The sequence below is a fragment of the Equus quagga genome, chromosome 22 (assembly GCF_021613505.1).
Source record: "Equus quagga isolate Etosha38 chromosome 22, UCLA_HA_Equagga_1.0, whole genome shotgun sequence".
Taxonomy (NCBI): Eukaryota; Metazoa; Chordata; class Mammalia; order Perissodactyla; family Equidae; genus Equus; species Equus quagga.
In genome coordinates this window covers 25,418,768-25,441,452 of record NC_060288.1, presented here as the reverse complement: position 1 = coordinate 25,441,452, position 22,685 = coordinate 25,418,768, and the positions used below count along the sequence as shown (strand labels likewise).

Below are 22,685 nucleotides of genomic sequence, written 5' to 3'. Positions count from 1 at the left end.
GGAAGGAGGACTCCGCTCTCCAGAGGAGGGAGGACCCCAGTCTCCAGGCGTCAGCAAGGATGAGGAACTCCGCAGAGCCGAGGATGCATTAGTGGGAGGTGCCCGGGTACCACGTGACCCCCTCTTACAGAGAGGTTCCCTAACACACACATCAGCTCCTCCTCCCTCTCGTCTTCTGCTGCTTGCATATTTTCCAAGTGTTTCTTTGGATTTCCTGCTGAGTTTACACAACTGAGGGAAGTGAAAGTCTCTTTAAAAAGGAGAGGAAAGGTGTTCAAAAGACTGAGGCAGGAATTCTGAGACTGCAGAGAAGATGAGCAAGAGAAACCAAGTAATTGGGAAATTGAAAGAACTTTGAAAAGTAAGAAAACAACAAGAACAACAATAATAAATTCATTCTTTCTCTAAAAAATCTTGAAGGAAGAAAGCCAGGCTTCCACTTTATACAGGAATTCGGGAGGCCTGTAAATTCCAGGGACCCTCAGTTTGGGAAGGAAAACAATTACATCTTTATTTTCACTACCCTCCAGCTGAAACTTAGCATTTCCCTTTGTTATAAACGTGGGCCCCGAACCACGGTAGTTTCAGCAGTTCCTGTGGTTTGTTCTGGGTAGAAATCACAGATCTGTTCATATCCCATCGCCAGTTGCTACAAATATCTTGAAACATTATTTACCCTCATCACCACCTTAAAATCATGGTGGTTATTAAACTTGGGCTAGCTCTTGCTATTTAACTCAATAAAAAAGCGTGTATTTACTCTAGCACAATGAGTTTTGGAAGACAGTTTGATAACTGTATATCAATGTAATTGGTTTCCATTGTAATCCCATGTGTTTTATTTCCCGTGTTTAAAAATATAGTTCTGAAAAGGGGTCCATAGACTGCCACATGGTTGCTGGGGCAAAAAAAAAAGTTTAAGAATTCATGCCTTAAAAACACACCCTAAAAAAACTTTGCATGTGTTTATGGTGACAGCAGGTTGCCGTGGCTGAGGGGAGAAAAAAATTAGCAGGCACACTGGAGAGAGGGCATGAGATGAGGCTGAGGACAGTGAACAAACACTCAAGAGACTTGCCGGTCACACTCTCGGGCTTAGTGAGCGAGCAGGCTTTCCTGTGTTAAGTAAGCACCAGGTGACCAAGCTCACAGCACCCTATGTTGTTTTAACACAGACGCAAGTCCTGGAAAAGCCACTGGAGAAATGTAATCCCCAAGGCCCAGGTTCCCAACAAAAATCTCAAGGACCTCATAGCATCCTATCCCAGCAAGGACGCAGGAGGGCAAAAGTGAGTTTGAATCCCATTCCTCAGTCCCCCTTCAGCTTTTGCCAGTTTCAGCATCTGAGCGCACCAGAGAGGATGGACACCAACTTTACTCTTAATTTGCACCAGAAAATAAGCCATAAATAAAAGTCTCTGGAAGTCAGAATGCTCGGACCTACCAAAATAACTCAGTGGCCAGCAGCATGAATTACCCACTAAAACATAGTAAATTTATTCCCACCATTTCCCCGTCCAGAGGAAACAAGGGAAACTCATTTTTCTTGGATAAGCAGGACAAGAGGAAGCTATTTTTCTTGGGAGGCTGCAGGGAGCGATGCAAAAACAATGAACTTGGAGGTCAGAGCTGGGTTTGAATTCAGGCCCAGGGAGAATTAATAAATATTTCCGAGTCCTGGTCTCCTCATTTATAAAATAATGCTGACCTGCCAGATTGCCAGAGGATGGAAAAGCCCACCAGCCTCGTACTCTTTCCTTCCTTCATAATAAAACAGAGGAATGCTTCCCCAAGAAAGACAGCAAGAGGTGCCATCTCAAGAGAAAAGACTACAGAACTAATAAAATCGTACGCTCATTAGGAGCAAGGCCAGTCTTTCTCCTTCTCTTTCTTTCATCAAACTTAAAATTCCCTGTCAATGCTGCATGCCCTTCTCTTCTGCCAGAAAGCTTCCAGGTTTCCTTTCTAGAATCAGTCAGACCTTGGTGAGCTCCTTAAGACTTGCTGACACCACAAAGCAGAAAGTTTGTTCCACACGCCTGTCTTCAGTAGGGGTCCACCCTGGGCTTCAGAAACCTGGGTGCACAGCCCTGCACAAGAGAGATGGGGAGGCTCAGAGCTCCCACATGCTTCACAGTGGAAGGGGTAAGAGGTCCCACATTTGTTGACTGGGGGCAAGCAATTTCCCCCCAAATTAAGGCACCACAATTTTGCCAGCTTTTGACCTCCCCTAGTAAACAAGGCTATGTTTTTAATCAGTCATTATGAATCCACTTTTATTATTTTCCTTTCAAAGTACGAATTCATGGTAAAATATTTGAAAGGCTCTTTGGCTTCTTTTGTTTCTTAGTTTTTCTCTTTCCCTTCAAATGAAAATAATTTCCGCACATCCCAAGAATGCCTCACATCAGAGAGCACTTTATGCTTTTCAAGATGGTTTTCCATTCGGAGCCTCTGATGGGCATCTGAGTTAATCTCAGCTCCACTGTTCCTAACCTGGTTATACACTTCCAGGAGCCAACGCAGATCCCCTTTCAGTTCTCGCGATACTGACAAACTCAAGTCATTCTCCTTTACATTTCAGTTTCTTGTGATTTCAGTTTCTTGTGAAGGGTCTTTGGTTTTGTTGTTTTATTTTTAATACTTTGGCCAGCAAAGATCTGTGGTCTCTCTGAACCCTTTTGCGATGGGCCCTGGGTCAGCTCTCCTTCGGTCTTCATATTCACAGTTGATTTGGAAACAAAGCTTTGTTATCCTATGGAGTCCGGAGTCTTGCCCCTCCGTGTGAAGCCAGCACTAAGCTTATCTACTCAGAGCTGCGAGATGTCTCCCCTTTGCTCTGGAAGCTGTCACTTTGCTCTTCCTTGTTCTTATGAGAGGCTGGGTTGCTAGAACGAGAGGAGGAGGTGACCTGTCAGGTTTAGCTGCTTCCTCTTATCATGATCTCATTGTGTTGTCATTCCCGATGTTTCTCTCTTTTAAAAAAAATAATAGCTTTATTGAGATAGAGTTCACACACCATACAACTCATCTATTTAAAGTGTACAATTCAGTGCTTTTCAATATATTCACAGAGTTGTGCAAACACTACCATCATCAATCTTTGAACATTTTCATCTCTCCAAAAAGAACTCTATACCCCTTAGCAGTCACTCCCCATTTCCTCCCAACCTACCCCCACCCCCGTGCCCCAGGCAACCACTATTTCTGTCTCTGTAGATTTGCCTATTTTGGACATCGCACATAAGTGGAATTCTACAATATGTGGTCCTTTGTAACTGACTTCTTTCACTTAGTATACTGTTTTCAAGATTTATGCATATTATAACATGTATCCATACTTAATTTCTCTTTATTGCCGAATAATATTATATGGATATACCACATTTTATTTATCTATCCATCAGTTGATAGACATTTGGGTTGTCTCCACTTTGGGGCTAATATGTATAATGCTGCTATGAACATTCATGTACAAGTTTTTGGGTGGATGTATGTTTCGTTTCTCCTGGGTACACACCTAGGAGTGAATTATTTCCCATGTTTTTAAGAGTTATGTTTCTCTGGAATCCTATGGGGTCCTTTTCACCCATTGTTCATTTAATTCTGCTCAGCTCTTTATTAAACGAGTATCCAGAGGTGTTTATGAGGTTACTAATTAGTGACAATAACAAACTAACCCCAACATTTGAGTGGTGTAACACACTCCAAGTTTGATTCTCACTCACATAACAATCCAGTGTGGGGCTTCCTGGCCGGCATGCAGCTTTCTCCTCGTGGTAATTTAGGGTCCCAGGCTCCTTGCATCTTGTGGCTCAAACATCCCCTCTGCTCCTATTGAAGGAAAAGGGGAAAAGAAAGTGCAAAAGGCTCATCTTCTTCTAAAAGTCTCTGTTTCAGGTTTTTCCATTGGTGAAAGCAAGTCATATGGCTCCATCCCAATGCAACTGCGGCTGGAAGAAATGTCTCTGGGTGGGCAGCTGCCTCTCAGAACAACTTTGTGGCATGATAGAGGGGGCATAAAATATGGCTGCCTGCCACACTGGGGTTCAGTAAAGGCTGTTTATTGGCAGCTAGAGGGCAAAGGGAAAAAGGCGATTTGAGCCAGGATCCCAACAAGGTCAAGAAAGGGGCTTTCTATCTCTTTCCTTCCCATCTCCTCTTCTGAGAAAGGAGTTATCCCTGTGTTCACAGAGAGTTTGAAACACCAGCAGGAATTGTTGAACATAGGAAGAAATGGTCTGGTTAGCTCTGGACCACTCCACTTGTCTCGAATATTCCACCTGCATATTTCCTGATGTCATGAATGCACCCCCATATGAGTAGTTCGGTCATGGATTTTTACGTGCCTGGCATTTATTCAAATGGTCTGCCGGTAACAGCATCGACCCCTCTCTCTTCTTGGTAGGACTATTCATGAAGTGGAGCCCCTGCTTCTGGCCACAAGATGGACAGTTGACCCAAAGTAGACCAGATTAACCCATCTCCATGGAAGATGAACCTTAAGTAATGTGACACAAAAACCAACACACCCTGAGGGAAGGGTCTTGAGGAAGGATTGTCCATTCCTTTCTGCCTCTTGGATCCCTGAATGGCGCTGGGATCCCAGTGCTTCTAGTGCCTGGTGCCTTAGCTCTGACTCTGAGACTTGCTGCTCATCCTTACAATAAAGCCCTGCTTAATTAAGTCAGAGATATTTCTTGTCACTTGCAACAAAGAATCCTAACCAATACTCTACCCAAGGCAGAAACCTGAGGATCATTCTAACATCTTTCAGTCTTTGCATTCAAGTCCTATTGATCTACGTCCTGCATAGCTCTCAGATCTGTCCTCTTTCTCATAGAACCTGCATGGCTACAGTTCAGGTTCTCATCAGTTTGCCTGAACTTCACAAGACCCCTTAACTACTACCTCCCTGTCCCCATGGAAACTTTTCTAAAATGCAAATAAGGATTTAAAAATTATAATACCTCCATTGATGCAGTGAAATTATGCACTCATATATTACTGGTGGGGTTATAATTTTTACAACCTTTTTGAAAGGCAATTTGGCCATATGTATTGAAGCCCATTAAAAAAAAATACAGCCTTCGACCCAACACTTTCACTTGCAAGAATTTTTTTTTCCTATAGAAACAGAGATATAGAAAGATTTACATATGAGAATATTCTCTGATTCATTCATTCATTCATTTATTCATTCAACAAATATTGACTGCCTACTATATGCTACTATTATTATTTATAATAATTTAATATTGAGAGATTGAAAGAACTCTCCAATTAGAGGGAATTGGTTAAATAAATTTAGTTAAGGTTGTATGATAGAATACTATGTTGTCATTAAATACCACGTTTTTAGAAGAATAGTCAATGACATGGGTACATTCACATTAAAGGGGAAAAGTCAGTTTCAAAGTAGTGTGAAAAGTATAATTCCAATTTTGAAGGGAGAAAGACACACCTATGCACTAAACCAAAATGTTAACAGTGGCTATCTCTAGGAAATGAGATTATGAGTGTTTTTTATTTTTTTGTCCATGTTTCTCTATATTCCCAATTTTTAATGACAAACAGGGAAAATTTGCTTTAAGAATGACTTAAAAAGCAAGAAGCAAATACGATCACGTCTCCATTCTACATAAAACCCATCAACATTTCTTCCTCCCTGGCAGAATAAATGCTCCAGCGTCAGCTCCGGCCAACATCTCCAGCCCTCCACCACTTCCCCATTTCAGCTCATGAAGCAGCCACGCCCACCCGCCATTTCAGTTCATACCCAGGGCAGTCAGCCACACAGAAGTCCCTCTTCGTGCACCGCCTCTCTGTGTATTCGTTCATTCAACAGACACTTATGGGGTGCCATTCCTGTGCCAGCCTCTGTGCCAGGGGATACAACGGTCAAGACAATAGACCAAGGCCTCGTGGAGTTCATAGACCAGTGGGGGAAGACAAGTAATGAGCATACGCACGAGTCGGTATGCGGTGCACTGGTTTCCTATTGCTGCTGTAACAAATTACCACAAACTTAGGGGCTTAAAACAACACAAATTTATTCTCTTACGGTTCTGAAGGTCAGAAGTCCAAAACAAGTCCGATAGGACTAAAATAGTAGTGTCAGCCGAACTGGGTCCTTCTGGAGTCTCCAGGGGAGAATCCGTTTCTTTGCCTTTTTCAGCTTCTAGTGGCAACTCATGGCTTCCCATATTCTCGTGGCTTCCTCCACCTTCAAAGCCAGCTGTGGAGCATCTTCTGTCCTCTTTGAGCTCCCACCTCCCTCTTATAAGGACTCTTGTGATTCTATCAGGCCCACCCAGATAATCCAGGATAATCTTCCCATCTCAAGACCCTTAACTTCATCATATCTGCAAAGTCCATCTTGCCATAAAGGCTCATATAGACATAGTTTCTGAGGATTAGAACGTGGACGTTTTAGGGGACCACTCTTCATCCTACCGCATGAGGTATGTTGTACGTGTTGAGTGCTGTGGGAAAAAAATAATAAAATGGATTGAGAGAGCTGTGGACAAGGAGGTGTGACTCTGCTCTTCATATGGGGGAATCGGGGATGCCCTACTAATGAGGTGACATTCGAGCACAGACTTTACCACCCTGAGCATTCCTGTGTTGTCCTGACAAAAATATTCAATTTCCCAAAACTAGTTCAAGTCCCCCCCTCTGGAAAACCTTGCTTCATCTACCACGCCTCCTGTTGAGTTACTGTGGTCATGAGCGTTTCCATATATCCCACTCTCATAATGCTCGGCACCCTGTGTGACAATTCTTTGTTTACAGGTGGCTTTCCCTAACAGTTTATGAGTTTTTTGATGGCAGGGACAATGTATTGTGACACCTCCAACCCCACCCAGCACAGGCACAGACGTCCAGTGAATTGTTGCCAAGCAGAGGAATGAATGAGTGAGAGCCGGGCTTGGGTCAAACGTGAACTTCAATCCTACTTCTCCCGCTTAGAGTTGCATGACAATAGGCAAGCTATTAGATCTCTCAACTGTGAATGAGGTGATAATAATAATAAGGTCACCTGCTTTCTAGGATTAATTTGGGAATCCGATGAGGACAAAAGTGTGTAAAACTTCTAGCAATTGGTTCACGGGAATTCCATTCAATTATAGAAAGTTCTGTTCTAATATTGGGGGTGAAGAGCAATTATTTGGAAAGTAAATTTTGAAAATTTGTCGCTTAAACTTAAGCTGAGGACCTGAACTGAGTGCCCACTCAGTGCAGACACCAACCCTGTTACCGTCAGGAACCTTGTCTCACTCGTGTTATATCTCCTGTGGGGCCTAGAACATATTTGTTTAGCTCAATAGATAGGTATCGAGGACCTACTGTGTGCCAGGAACTGTGCTAGATACCGGGGGCACATGGCTGCCCGGAGAGACCCATTTCCTGGCCTCCCAGACACGACGTGAACGAAATAGAGTAGAAGTGGCCCAACTCTGAGGCCTGTGCTTTGGGCACATAGGGATGTTATTTGCCTCAGAAAACACCTAAGCCAGAACTCCTGCACTTCCGGCTTGGTGTAATTTTAAAAGAAGACAATGCTTTCTTCAGATATTTCTGATTTTCCATGCAGGCTTCTGTTGACAGCAATACCACGGCATCTGTGAAATTTGCTAATGCACAATTCTGCTCTAATGCATCATAAGGCATTTTATGACATCCACGCAGCTCCGTTAAAGAACATGCTTACAACTGGGAGAAAAAACAACGAGGCAGGAAGAGAGCAAGGTGGGCTCTCAGGAAATCTCCGTTCCTCCTCACTTAGGGCTGTTAACTATCACACTTTGTTCCCTGACTCCAAGAGGCTATCGCAGCTGCCGTTCCTGAGATGTGAGTTTCCTGGTGACTCTCAGCTCCGAGATGGATGTTGACAGAATGCCAAATTTCTCTGCCCTTCCAGCAAGGTAGGGGGCTCGAGGATGCTTCCTGCTTCTCTCCCTTGGGGAAAGTGACAGCAAGAGAGCCTGCTCTGACTGCCTTTGCTGGGATGCTGTCCTCTTGGATAGTTGTGTTCGAAGATCATCATGTCATTGAAACTCCTTGCCCGGCAGGTGAAGGGCCACTGACAGGGCTGTGGCATACCCGCCTCGCCCTTCACCGTGGAAGTGACCACTGTGGCTCCAGTCCACGCACCAGTCAAGTGGCCATGGCAATGAATGTGGGTACCTAGAGCATATCAACAGATCCAAGCACTATGACACCCCTGGTCTTGCCCAGAATGTGCCAGGGCTGCCTCTCCTCCACCCGCATGACACTCCTGAGCTCAGATTTGTGCCTTACTCACTGCCCCCTGGACTCTTGGAGGACGCGTCTTCTTTTCCTGAGATAAGCATCTTTTCTCTGAGACGATGCTTAGATTTTTTCCTGCCCGTGAGTCTGGACACTGGTGGGAGCTCAAGAATGATGAGAAAGGGTGACATGGCCATAGGGTCTGCGAGGACCGATCTGGCCTATTTCAAAATTTAAATTTGGTTTGAGGTCCTAAAACGGCTATAAAAACCTTACGCTAAATAAGGAAAACTATCCCATTTGGGGGCCTAATCCGAGCCCTGTTCTGCTCTGCTTCGCTCCCTCATTATACTTGTATATACAGTACGGTTGCTATTGAGTCTTTCCTTCCTGTTTTTACACTTATGCTTGCTTCACTGACTTTATTATCGGCAGAATTTTGCAGCATTTTTTTTCCATAGCCATAAATACTATTCAGTTCAACAAATGCATACAAATGGTTTCCATTAGAATTTTAATCTACTCTCAAAATGAAAGAAAAGCTTAATATAAATCTTTTTAAATTACCAGAACATAAATTCAGACAGGGACAGCTCCACCCAGACTACGCACAAGGGGTCACATCCCGCTGTCCTCGTTCATAAATTAATTGCGGTCCCTCGCCGCCGTAAATGCACAGTGCATCCTGGAAAGATCATATCTGCCAAGATTGCAGATTGCTTTCCCTCAGACTTTGTAAAAGTCACAGCTTACAATACCTTCATTATGCCGATGAGAATGGCTGTCTCCCCAACTGGAAAGAAATAGGGGTTTTGTTCTGTTGGACCAAGATTTACAGAAAGCAATTTTCCTCCATGCAGGAGATATGACAAACCTGCTGGAAAAAAATGTCACTTCACAACTTCTTTCATTTCATCACCTTTTTTTACTGCCAGATGTAGATTCTCTTTCCTGTGCGCATGGGCTGCCGTGACATTTAATGGCTAAGCGAGGTAGTCACCGGTGAGTGGACGCACTTTTCCTAGGGGCTAAGTTGCAGAGTTAATGTTCCTTCCTCTCTCACCTCCGAGAGGCTGTCTGGAAGCATCCCAGAGTCGGCCAGCTGCAGGGAGGGAAAACTCAAGGCCCTCCAGCCCTCGGACCAACTGGAACATGAGAACTCGTGTGAGCCTTGACAGTCTTTTGCAAACAGCCTCAGTGGCCTCCGTGTTCCTCCTGTTTGCTGAGCCCAAGAGGCACAACACACCCGTTCTGTCCTTGGCCATCGGCGGTACTCTCAGAGGAGGACAACTGAAGGACAGAGTTCGGGCTCAGATTTTTTTTTTCCATTTCCTCATGTCACAACCTAACGCTGTTCTAGCACAGCTTCTGCATATTAAATGGCCTTTTAGCAACCGGGAAGGGGGTGGCGTGATCTGTGGAGAAAAGGCCCCTCATGTAAATGTATGATTGCTGACACTACCCCACTGAGGAGAAAGGGCAAGATTAGCCTGGAGCCCAGGGGTCAGCAAACCCTGAGAAACGTCACTCTTTACAGCCACTTCTCTCTCCTTGAGTCAAGAGCCGCTGTTCTGGGCTCCTGGCCCACAGCAGCCCCATCCCGGTCCTGTCACCGCCTGTTCTCTGGGCCGTGGTTGGCTATGAGGCTGAGGAAGTCTAAGGAAGAGCATACAGAAATACTCTGGGTTCAGAGAGCTTGTCTGAGGTTTGGGTACCAGAGAGAAAGCAAAGACAAAACTAAATCTCTCTGCCGCCAAGGAGGAGCACCTGGGCCTTGGGCAGCCATCCACACTCTAGGTAAGGCTTCCTACCTGGGCAGCCACTTAGCTGCTCTGGGCCAGGAGGGCAGGGCCACTTGAAAGCCTAGCGGGGCATCATTTCTATGGGCTGGTAAGGTTTTTGCAAATCTTTCTGCAAATGATGATCACTACCCACATAAAGTGGCATAATAGCCTCTTCGCTTTACTGGGTGGTGCCGGGTGTTCAATGGCTGATTTCTTGATTCTGAGTCCATTTGCTTTCCATTAGCAGTAATCCCAGGCCCACAAAACTCCAATTACTAAGTGATAATAGAAACGCTGCTCTGCCTCGAATTCTCTGGAGCACGGGGTCCAGAGAGGCGTGGGTTGCGTGCACAGCCACATTGCAATCATATTTGCACCGTGAGAGCAAGACCTCTGGGCAAGTCGTGGGTGAAAGGCCCAGGGGAGCTGAGTGGGTGTTCACAGTGGGTGTCTGCACTGCACTCCGTGGGAGCTGGCTCAAACAGGAAAGGTGCTCCCGAGACAAAACAGGATGCTCAGGCAGAGAAGTGGCACAGGAGGAACCGAGGCACAAAGCAGGACACTGAATATGTGCTTCTTTGAATTCTGGAGTTGGGGGCAAAGAAAAAACCGTTAGTTACCAGGGACTGAATGATTGCAGAGAGACAGAGCAAGGGGGCGCATTTAAGTCAAGTGGGGCAGTTCAACACTTCACCCAAACTGACAAGAAAATTCACTGTCCACCTGGCCCCCGGTGACCACTCTCAGGTGGCGCAGCTGTTTTGGTTTTTGGTTTTGTTTTTTATTGTAGTCAAACACACATAATATAAAATTTACCATCTTCATCATTTCTAAGTGTTCAGTAGTGTTAAGTAAATTCATATTCTCCAGAACTTTCTCATCTTGCAAAACTGAAACTCTATATCCGTTAAACAACTCCTCATTCTCCTTCACCCTCAGCCCCTGGTAACCACCGTCTACTTTCCATCTTTATGAAATGGACACTTGGGTTGCTTCCATGTGGTGGCCATTGTGACTCATGCTGCCATGCACATGGGCCTGGGGCCGCTGTTATGTAAAGGAGGCGTGTCAGGCATTACAGAAGCTATCAGATCGTCCATCTGCCCATTGGGTCCTCCCAGAGGGAGTGACCACTCTTTTTTCTCCTAAGATTTCCTGCCCTCAGCACCAAGTTCCTTATATCCTGATGGGCACTGTTCTTGACTTCTTTCTTCCCAAGGCTCTGATCCCTTAAATGTCTCTGTTCTGGCCTGTTTCAGATCTTCAAGAATAACTGTCTTCTTTCCATTTCTTCCTCAACCTTAAAACTACTTATCACCCTTAGTTTGTTTCACTGTCGAGTCCTTTTGCTGAATTTTACCAAGGACTATCCTTTCCTCTTCCAGATTTTTCTTCACATTTTCTTGACTCCAAGATCCTCTTTTAAATATACTAGAAAGGTAGACCTGTCTAACTTATCGCTGTGTCACATCCAGGGATAAACAGATTCCGAAGACAAAAAGATGATAGAATTTGTAAGTGACCCTGATGTTCACTTTGGTGATTTCCGTGCCTTTGTTCAGATCTCTGTAAACCTCTCCCCGCTGGGAAACTCATAATTCATTGCTATTGCCTTCGTGCAAAAATGTGAAGGGTTTCTCACCTGAGCAGAGTCCACCCTAACAGTGTGTTCTCTCCAATAAAAGAAAAGTTGCAAAGAAAATGAAGTGTCCGCACTCTTTCTCTCTGACCCCTTTGCACTTTTCTGAGCGGCTTCTCACTCAAAATGTTTATTGTGGCACCAGCCACAATTTTTTTTTTTTTAATTAATAGACTACTTCTTGGAGTAGTTTTAGGTTTACAGAAAAATGGAGAGGAGAGTACAGAAAGTTTCCACATTATCTCCTCATTCCTCCCCAACACACACACACACACACACACTCTTCTATTATTAACATCTTCCATTAGTGTGGCACATGTTACAATTGATGATCCAATATTGATACACTGTTATGAGCTAAAGTCCATAGTTTACGTTAGGGTTCACTCTTGGTGTTGTACATTCTACAGGTTTCGACACATGTATGATGATGCGTAACCCACATTGTAGTATCATACAGAATAGTTTCGCTGCCCTAAAAATCCCCTGTGCTCCATCCTTCCCCGCTCCCTGCCCCTAACCCTTGGCATCAGCCATATTTAAAATCACACTTTGGACCAATTTTCATGAGACTTCCTACTGATGGTCTCTGATATCTCACGTGTCCTTGCTTAAATCCAAAGGGAAGAGGGGGTGTTCACAGGACAGAGTGAACTCTGGTTTTCCTGCTGAGGTTACCGCATGAGAGGCCACACACCAGGAGATCAGAGCAACGAGCTAACTTAGGAATCCTTTCTTCTGTGTCATTGTGAAAAAACTGTTAGCTGAAAAAAAAAAAAACCCAAAATGGAGGGATATGCATTCTTGACACACCACTCCAAAGGCTGCAATGCAAGTAAAGGTTCCAGTGAAGAATGACTGTATTTAGTTTGTTAGATGATCAGATTTTTTTCTCCACACGCTTCTCAGTTGTGAGGAGCTCTCCCCCGTGCCTTCCTGGGACTGCGTCCTGAGTCCATGCCCTTCTGGCTTCCCTCCCCTGAGCAGAAGCTTCATGACACACTGGCAGGCTTCTCCCCTTAAGGACAGATCATTAAAAGGGGGATTGAGGAGCTCTGAGCCCCAGACAAGTTCTGGTGACTAGATTTCCAATTCTGGTGATCACGTTAGCTGCCTGACAATCCAGCCCCTGAGGACAGGTGACCTGCTTCGCTCTGGCAGTTCCCTGGTGGCTGGGGCTCTGTCACCTGCTGACACACCTCCCCTGCTGGCCGCTTAGATCTCTCGCTCCTGGGCGCCCCTCACTGGCTCCTCTGAGCTCCAGTCACCCTCACTACGGGCTGGTCCCCTTGCTTGTGCACTGCACTGTCTCTTGGAAAACCAGTGGCCCTCCCTCCCTTCCATCACCACTGTACGACTGTGAGTCCACACTCACAACTTGATTCTGACTCTGGGGCTGGCCCTGTCTCCAAAGCTGTAGCTGACCTGTCCCCCTGGCACCTGTCCCACCCCAGGAGAGCATCTGAGTCCAGCGTCCAGAACTTTACAGACTGCCTCCGTTGCAACTGGCCTGACCACCATCAGCCCTACTCTGTGATAAGAAAGCCTCTGAGGACCACTCTGTGGCACAACTTTAGGGGCATCCTTCACAGGGAAACCACAGGATGGTGCTCCTGGGAGCTGTACAACGTGGCCCCTGCCAGGCAGACACCAAGCTGCCCCCTCCAGGAAGCACACTGTGTGTGACAAGCAGAATCTTACAACACTCCTCGATCTGCAACATTTCCCCTTGGCCCTTAGAGACAGGAAAGGGAGTCTGACTGAATCATAGAGAGCTTTTCTGACCAAGACTTCCATAGACCAAGTATATCTCTTCACTCGATTAGTCATTTAACAACTATTTATTCAGAACCACTCCTGAGCCAAGGCCTGTTCTAGGCACGAGGGAGTCTACTGGGAATAAGAGAGACTTGGCCCCTGCTGTCTTGTGGGGAGACAAATAGAAAACAATAAACGCAAACAGACAATATAATGAAAAATGGAAAGAAATCGGGTGCTACAATAGAAACTGGGGGATGGGGGTCCCGGGAGGGCAGGTGGTCAGGGGTGGGGGCCTCTCTGAGGAGTAAGACTTGAGCTGAGTGACAGATGGGAAGAGCTGAGGGAGGAAGGTTCCATCCAGGAAGGAGAAACACCAAGTGCAGCAGCCTTGACCTGGGAAGGAATGTTCAAGAAACAAAACAGAGGGGCCAGCCTGGTGGCATTAAGTTCGCACGTTCTGCTTCTAGGCAGGGGTTTGCAGGTTCAGATCCCAGGCACAGACCTACACACCGCTCATCAAGCCCCACACTGTGGCCTCATCCCACATGCAAAAACAGAGGAAGACTGGCACAGATGTTAGCCAAGCAACAATCTTCCTCAAGCAAAAAGAGGAAGATTAGCAACAGACATAGCTCAGGGCCAATCTTCCTCAGCAAAAAAACAAATTAAAAAAAAAAAAGAGGCCAGCAAGGCCAGAGTGTCAGGAATGGGAGGGTAGAGGGAAGGCTGGAAATCTAGCCATAGGTGGAAGGCTGCAGAATATGGCGGTCACGTGCCTGCTTTAGCTCCAGACCCAGCTTGAGCCCCTGTCCCCTTTGCCCCACGTTACTCGGCCCAGGATCCTGGCCAGAGCACTGGCCTCAGAGTTGGGAGGCCTGCATTCTCATCCCCATTCGACCTCTAACGCTGCGGAAGCCCAGCTAAGTCCTTCACTGCACGCCCCTTATGCACAAAGCCGGGATGCCAGACCAGAGCTAACATCCTCCAGTGATGCTGGTACCCCCCGGACGCAGACTCACAAGGAGTCTGGAACTCCGAGTGCCAAGGCGCCAAGCTCGCACTGCCAGAGTCTGGGATCTTCCCCTGCAAACCCGCCGTCGCTCCTGCGAGAGTGGAAACCGGCCAACCGCAGCCCGGGGACACTAACAACTCACTTGGCCGGTGAGCAATGTCACGGTCGTGTCCAAAAGAGGACAGGCAGGAGGAGCGAGCGGTAACAGGCAGGAAGCCCACTCCCAGACAATGAGGCTCTGAAAAGTCCTGACTGAGCGGGAGTCTAAATTGAAACATCATCCCGGTTCAGCGGAGTGATTGCACTAAGGCAAGTTGGCACAACATCAGACAGCAGGTACGACGGCTGCCTGCGCCCGAGGCTCCAGCTGACTTCCTAATTGGGCCAAAGGAACTGAGTATTGGGAAGCCCCGAGTTCACTGGCACCGCCACCGGGGGCTGAAACAACGAATCCTTCACTCAAACTGCGTCTCCATGGCAGCAGGCTGCCCCTCCCCGGAGGGCTGGACGGACGGGCTCAGACCTGTCCCGACTTTGAGACGCATCTCCAGGATGCAAACCCCGCGCCGGGGTCTCCATCGGTGCTGCTGGGGCTTCGCGCCCGTGGGCACTTTGGTCCTTCCACTTCCACCCCAGCAGACGGCACTTAAGCGGAGGGTTTTGTGATGGGAGACGCACACCCCACGTGGAATCCTTTCGGTACTCACGCACCTGATACTCCGTGAGCACGTGCTGTGTGGCTTTTAAATCAGGGTCCTGCTGCTGTTTGCTGAAGACCCCTGTTTGGGCCATGGGCAGGGGAGGCCCGTGTCACAGTGCTGCTCGGGACCTCTTTCCTCTGAATTTCACAAGCTGCAACTGCATTTCGGAACTGACTCCCTGCCTCCTCCCGTTTTAAACATATTAGTAGCTGCTTTAATGGAAATGTGCCAGTGAAGACAAACGTTCATCTTGGGTGGGGAAGGGCTGGATTTATCTATCTACACATTATTTATTTATTTGTTTGTTTGTTTATTTATTTGCAGGGGAAGATTCGTCCTAACATCTGTTGCCAGTCTTCCTCCTTTTATCTTCCTCTCCCCCCACCCCAAGCCCCAGTACATAGTTGTGTATGGTTGTAGGTCCTTCTAGTTCTTCTGTGTGAGCTGCCGCCAGAGCATGGCTGCTGACAGACAAGTGGTGTGGTTCTGCACCCGGGATCAGAACTCAGGCCCCTCCATTGGAGGGCTGCAGGATTCTAACCCATATCAGGGCCGGCTCTGTGCATTTTAGTCAGGCATTTTCTTGCCAGTTTGAGCCTTCCTCCCACTAGCCCTGGGTGTGAGCTGGGGCTGGCATGCCTCAGACAGCATCCCTGGGGATATACTGGAAAAGAGACGTGAGGGGACACAGGGGACTTTGTCATTAGTTTGTGATCTTTGTGGGCTAAATGAAAACTCCGTTCTGCCCCTTCTCCAAGCTGGCGCTTCCCTCTTAGAAGTCAGAGCAGCTAGTGGGAAGCCTGAAATCAGCTCCATTCTCCCCTCCATTTCTGACTCCTCTCATAACAGGCAAGAATCAGGGTCACAAAGCATGCAGAGAACATGTTCACAGTATGGAGTGTCTCCTAAGTAATCCTCTTCTGATTCATTTTATTAAGAAATTAAATAGCTGGTCCATTTGAACTCTCATTAATAGATATTAAATGTTGCTTATTATAAGAATGCTAATAAATCATTAGGTTTTATAAAAAATTAACCACCCAATGGCTAACAAATTAAATTTAAATAATTAAGTCTGATATTCCTAGAGAGGGATCACAGGAGGTGGTACATTAGAGAACCTGTTTTTATCTTGTTTGGTTTTAAACAAAAGGAGCCCGAGCCGATGGCTGGCTCATGCCTCCCTGGCCCCCTTCCAGAAGGCATGAGCATCTGCCAGGCAGCTGACCAGGCAGGGGCGGCAGTTTGGAGAATGGCCGGGCTACCTGGGCTGCGAGGCCGAGTCTGTGACCTTGGCCTCATTAGTCCCGGCTCCAGCCAGCCACGCTGATTAGCCTCGACATGTGTTGTTCAAGCGTTGATGGCTCTGTTGCTTATTGCCTCTTTTAGGGCTGCTGCAGATAATTAAAATCTCTGCCTCTACCACGAAGACGGCCTCCAACTTCCTCATCTAGAGGCAGAAGGAAAAACTATTGTCTCCACTCAACGAAAAGGAAGCAGGAAGCCAGAAGGGCCCCGTATGTGGACAGTTTTCATTGGAGCTCAGAACACCTTTCTAGCGGCTTGCCTGGGAGGCTGATAGACTAGGGCGGAACATTCCATCCTCTTGAAATATACTGCTGTGACTTGACTCAATTCGCTGTCTCTTATTAACATTTTAACCAAGGGGCATCAAGTAAGAAGAGAGTCTGTGATATTCTAATTTGCAAAAATCTTAACAGACGGTTCCATTTGCTCAACGGCAGCAAACCAAGCTAGCCTGGTATATATCAAGAGTTGGTCTATTTTTTCTTCTCTTAACGTGGTATTAATTATATCTTGCCTACTCACTATGATATTATAAGAGAGAACGTTACAGGAGAGGTGGAAAGGATCAACTCTTTAAAAAAAATCCTTTTTTTTTTTCTCAGGTAATGTCACCCAGGCCAAGAAATGCCTAAGTAGAAGGGAGCAAAACCGACAGTGAATGGCTGGTTCCAGGTGCCTGTCAGGCTGTTGCCACACTGTCGTCTAAGGCAGCAGTTCTCAAAGCTGGGTCCTGTGGACTCTTTCAGGGGGTCCATGTGGTCAATGCTATTTTCATCATACACCAGAGTTGTTCTTGGTCCTTTCACTGTTTGTATTTGCACTGATGTGGTGGGTAAAGGGCTGGCAAACGAATCAAGGCAGTGGCACCACCATGCATCTGCACCACCACACGCTCAAGGAAGAAAGAAAGTAAAGAAAGAAGAAAAAGATCAGTTTCACTCAAGAATGTCCTTGACAAAGCCTGAAAAAAGTATTATTGTACTAAATCCTGACCCTTGAATCTTTGACATTCCCTGGGATGAGACGGGAGGTATGCATAAGACCCCTGTGCTGTGCGCCAAAGCACAACAGGGTCTTCAGGACAAGTGCTTGCTCAGTTGCTTGAGTTGCAAGCTGAACTAGCCTCTTGGTTTCTGGAACACCATTTTTACTTGAAAGAAAGAGTGACAAACTATGGTTACTCTGATTTGGGCATGTAACAAACATTCTTGAAAATAAACACTGTAAGCCTATCACTGCAAGGAAAACGAAATGATGAAACTCAAGCTTTCAAGATAGAACTACAGTTTTGGAAAACTTGTTATCTAGCACTGTGAGCTCAACAGGTTCCCAATACTTAAAAGATTTTTCTAATGAGATCAGTTGTGATATTTCCAAAAGCGATTTTGGGCTATTGGGTAAGGAAGTGCGTCAACATTTGGAAGATCTACATAACTCAGTGAACCAGTGTTTTCCAAATGACCGATGCATGTTATAATATTGTGCATGAGTAAAACATCAACTCAAAGTACAAGACAGACCAATGGGTTTTAATGTCAGATAACAGGACATGTTCAGTGATATGGTTTCAGATTTAACATAGCAACTAATCTTAAAGAAACTACCAATTATCAAGTTGTGGTGTGGGATCAAAGAAGAACATTTACAGTTTTCTGAAAAGTCTATTAAAATACTCCTCTCTTCTCCAACTAGGGATCTGTGTATAGCTGGATTTTCTTCATAGTCTTTAACCAAATTATCATACAGTAACAGACAGAAAGCACTTGCAGAAATGAGAACCAACTGTTTTTTATTAAGCCAGACGTTAAAAAGAGTTGCAAAAATGTAAGACAATGCTACTCTTTTCACTAAATATTTTTTATTGTTCTGGAAAATAGTTATTTTTCCATAAACGTATGTTATGTTAATATGTAAAGGGTTTATTATTGTTATTTTAAATGAATTGAAATATTTTTTAAATTTCTATTTTAATTTCTAATGTGGTAAATATCAACAGTGATAATCCACATAAACTAAAGTGCTTTGGGGTGCCCAATAATTTTTTAGTGTAAAGGGGCTCTGAGACCAAAAAGTTTGAAAACTGATGCTTCTAAGGAATCTTAGCATTAGGCAGCAGGAGAAAGGGGCTCTCTTAAGAAGCAGTGCTATTGTGGAAATGTTCCAGATTGAATAGGCTAAAGAGACATGATAACTAAATGTCATACCAAACCCTAGACTGGATCCTGCACTGAAAATGCTACAAAGAAAATTATGGGGTCAACTGACAAAATTGAAATGTGACTAAAGGATTGTAACAATGTTAAATTTACTCAAGTCAATAAATACACTATGGTTATATAAGAAAATATCCCTATTCTTGGGAAATACAGTATTTAGGGGCCAAAGGCTCCTACCTTTAAATGGAGTGTGTATGTGTGTGTATATTTCTCTTTTATAGCTCTGCCCAGCAAAGAAACTAAGATTTTCTACACAGCAGTTTGAAAGTCAATGCAAAGGTCCACAAAATTCCTGTGAAGCAGATATCACTTTTCAACCCAACAAATACTTTAATACTTAGTGTGTGAACAGCAGCTGAGTAGAAATTACAAAATTAGGCTGTTACACAATTTCCTGAGCAAGGTATATACTGCAGCCAATATCATTAGTAACAGTCATTACTAACCCCCTTCGCCCTTGCAGCTTGTGCTATAGAATTTCGAATGCCAAGTACCCTGACAGCCTCCCTTGCAGCTAAGGGTGGCCATGTGATCCACCTGTGGCCAATGAGACCTAAGAGAATATTTGCCGGGAGCTTCTGGGAAAGTTTCTGCTTTCCCGACAAAAGGGAAAATGCCCACTCCACGTCCCACCTCCTTCTTGCATTTAATGGGGATGCCTGGAGCTTGACAAAACAAGCTCGAAGTCATAACAGTAAAGAGAGGCAAGTGAAAATAAAGAAAAAAGCTTAGATCTTTACTGACATCACTGGGCAGCTGAACCAACTTCAGCAAATGCTTACCTCTGTACTTATGTGAGAAAAAGATGCTATTTGTTTAAACCACTGAAAGTCAGGCATCTGTTACTTACAGTTGCATCTTTACTGATGCCTGCTTATGCAGGAAAAATGGGGAGAAGGCAGGAGAACAAATGCAAAAGGCTGCATGCCATGCACTGCTGTGCAGAGGAAGCAATCCCAAAACAAAATGCCCATTTAAAACCTGGACCAAATGGCATTTTTAACAGTAGCAAGAATGTAACAATTTTCATTAACAAAAGTTAAAATAAAGAAGCGCTGCAACAGTAAGCATTCTACAATGATTTGAGACCTGAAAAGGTCAAAAACATCCTCTAATCAGCTGGCTTTAAATGGAAACCATCTTGGGTGTCCTGCCAAGAGCGTATATTGTTGCCAACTTCCTAATTTAAAACCATATATAAGAATGCTTTAACTGAAACACACAAGCTAAAAATAAAACATTTAAATAGTAATCGCCCTTCTCTCTCAAAGATAAATGTGCCCATTAACCCTAGATGCTAACAGATTTCTTTCTCTTACATTCTATCTGACCTTTTCTTCCCCAAGTCATTCACGAGGAAATCAGCACAGAAAATACAATTTAGGAAGTTGACTCCTGATCAGCTACTTCACTGAATTAAAGTGCAATCGGGTTCATAATTTTTAAATGGAAATATTAAACATGTGTAGTAAATACCACCACATAAGGTGTTGTGGAAACCTGTGGGTGGGATGGAAGGCAACTGGGTATGAAGATACTCAAAACCCACATGTGCTCTTGGGGAGTTAACCATCTCGTTAGAGCAGGAAGAGATCAATGTGAAAAGTTAAATGAAATGTTTCAATAACAGTTCTAGACAGTAGAAGAGCTGTCATAAAACCGTGTACGATTCATTGCCAAAAAAGATTGTTGCTGATGCTAGCTGGCGCAGGATTTCAGAGAAGAAAAAGATCATTTCAAGTTGAAGAAGGGTTGGGGAGACTTTACAGAGAAGGCAGGACCCCAGCTCAGGCTTGAAGGATGCAGAGAAACTGTGAATGGGCAAAGAAAGCACATTAAGAGCCTCGAAGAAAGGCTGGTTGTTTAAAAAAAAAAAAATGTGAGAAACCCTTCAGGATGTTCGAGTGACTGGTTTAGGGAGGGACGCAGTCAGGGCCCATGGGGATGACGCCAGGCTGTAAAGCTGGATTGACTGTTCCAAAGAAAATGGCAGCCAAAAGGTGGAAACGATCCAAGAGGCCATCAATGAATGAACAGATAAACAATATGTGGTATACAGTGGAATATTATTCAGCCTTCAAAGGGAACAAAATTGTGACACATGCTACAATATGGATAAACCTTAAAGACATGATGCTAGGGGAAATAAGCCAGTCACAAAAAGAAAATCCTGTATGATTCCACTTATATGAGATACCTAAAGTAGTCAAATTCACAGAGATGGAAAGTAGAATGGTGGCTGCTAGGGGCTAAGGCGGCAGGGGAAATGCGGAGTTACTGGTTAATGGGCACAGAGTTTCAGTTTTGCAAGATGAAAAGAGTTCTGGAGATGGATGGTGGGAATGGTTATACAACAATGTGATTCTACTTAATACACTGAACTGTACACTTAAAAATGGTTAAGATGGTACATTTTATGTTATATATATTTTACCACACTAAGAAAAAAAATACATTTAAAAACAGAAAGAGAATAGCAGCAGGAAAGTGAAAATATGGACTGGGGTTCAAGAGGGAGCCCAGGGCTGGAGAAAAATTTTGCAGTTGGCCGCAAAAATATGGGCACCATCTTCAGGCTCCAGGCCTGTGAGACCGGCGGGCTCCACATAGTAATTCTACCACTGAGTGGTGAGCAGGTGGTAGACAGAACGCCTCCCCGAATTTTCTTTGGAAATACTGAACTCAATTTAATTTAATGAAGGATCCCTAAAATGTTTTAAAATATCTGACCTTGGAAATGCACTAAGAGTCAGGCTCCTGCAGACACCCCTGACGCCCGCCCTCTCCCCACTGGCCTTACTCAGAGGGATGAGGATACTGAAAGGACACAGCTCAATCCCAGAGAAAATCAAGTGCAGGTTGCGCCTGCGTGGCCCAAGCAGGTGGAGAGCGTTACTTAGCTCAGTAGAGATTGGCAAAGTTGGGCTTCATCTAACAATTCTGTTATCCAGGCATCTACATCTTCCCTAGCTCTGAACGGGGAATCATCGGAGAACAGACCTGACGCACGGCAGACACTTAATTACTATTTGGAGATTCAAATAGATTCATGATGAAATGGCTTTAGACCCTCCAGCAGTTCTGGAGGAAAAATCAGGCTCGTTGAAGGTCTTTTCAGAATTCCTGGGCACCCCTCAATTCTAAACATAAGCCTTTTCCTCTAAATGTGATCCTGACTCCAGAAAGTCCTGGGCTTTGCCTGCCTCTGCCAACGGTAATCTGCAACTCTCGTCATCAGGAAACCTACCTGACAGCAGGTAAGTTGCAGGTAAGTTGGCAGAGCCCTGGCCCCCGAGTTCTGGTCCTCCCACTGACCTTAGGCAGGCCTCCTGGTTAATGACTTGCTGACACGATCATTTTTTTGAGCAGCCTTTTTTTAAAAAACAAAAACAAGTTAACTATAAATATTAAAACTTCTCACCAATGTCACCAATAGGAAAGCTACCTCCCCTGAATTCTCGGGCCCTTCTGCAACAATCGATTCTTCGACACAAATATTTTTAATCTTCAGGTGGATACGGACTGGACATTGGAAGATCAAAAACTATGCCTGGCACACAGGAAGTTTAGATCGTTGTTCATCCAAGCTTGAATTTTTATTTGAGCTTTTCTCAATTTTTCTTTTTATGCATGTTCCCTTATTTCGCTTCATTTTTAATTGAGGAAAAAATGGTTAATATATGAGATCACTTTCACTGCCGGGTCTTATTGGGCTTCAGGCAGCTTTAAGGGCAGACTTTTAAAAAAGAAGAAAAGCATAAAATGCGTCAGGGAAATGGAATTTCTATTTCACTCACAATTTTGCTTTTTAGTTGTTCTAACAACAGTTCAGTGAAAGATGGTTTCCTTATTGTCATTTATTAGCCATGACAGGCAGCAACAATCATCTCAGATACAGCCTCCCTTTGCCACAATCATCTAGTAATGCCTGCAAGGCAAAAGATGGCTCTTTCCTTCTGGAATGCTTTTCCAGAAAAACCCCTTCCTTTCTGGAATGCTTTTCCAGAAAAA

General features: G+C 44.9%; 1 long non-coding RNA gene across 1 annotated transcript; it reads right to left on the bottom strand.

Moving 5' to 3' along the window:
* Positions 1-1,589: 1,589 nt before the first annotated feature.
* Positions 1,590-10,837, bottom strand: LOC124231626 (uncharacterized). Its single transcript, XR_006886623.1, has 4 exons — positions 9,173-10,837; positions 6,065-6,485; positions 3,729-3,834; positions 1,590-2,975 (listed from the first exon to the last, which is right to left on the bottom strand). It is a non-coding gene; the product is annotated as an uncharacterized LOC124231626 (long non-coding RNA).
* Between the last annotated feature and the right edge of the window lie 11,848 nt (positions 10,838-22,685).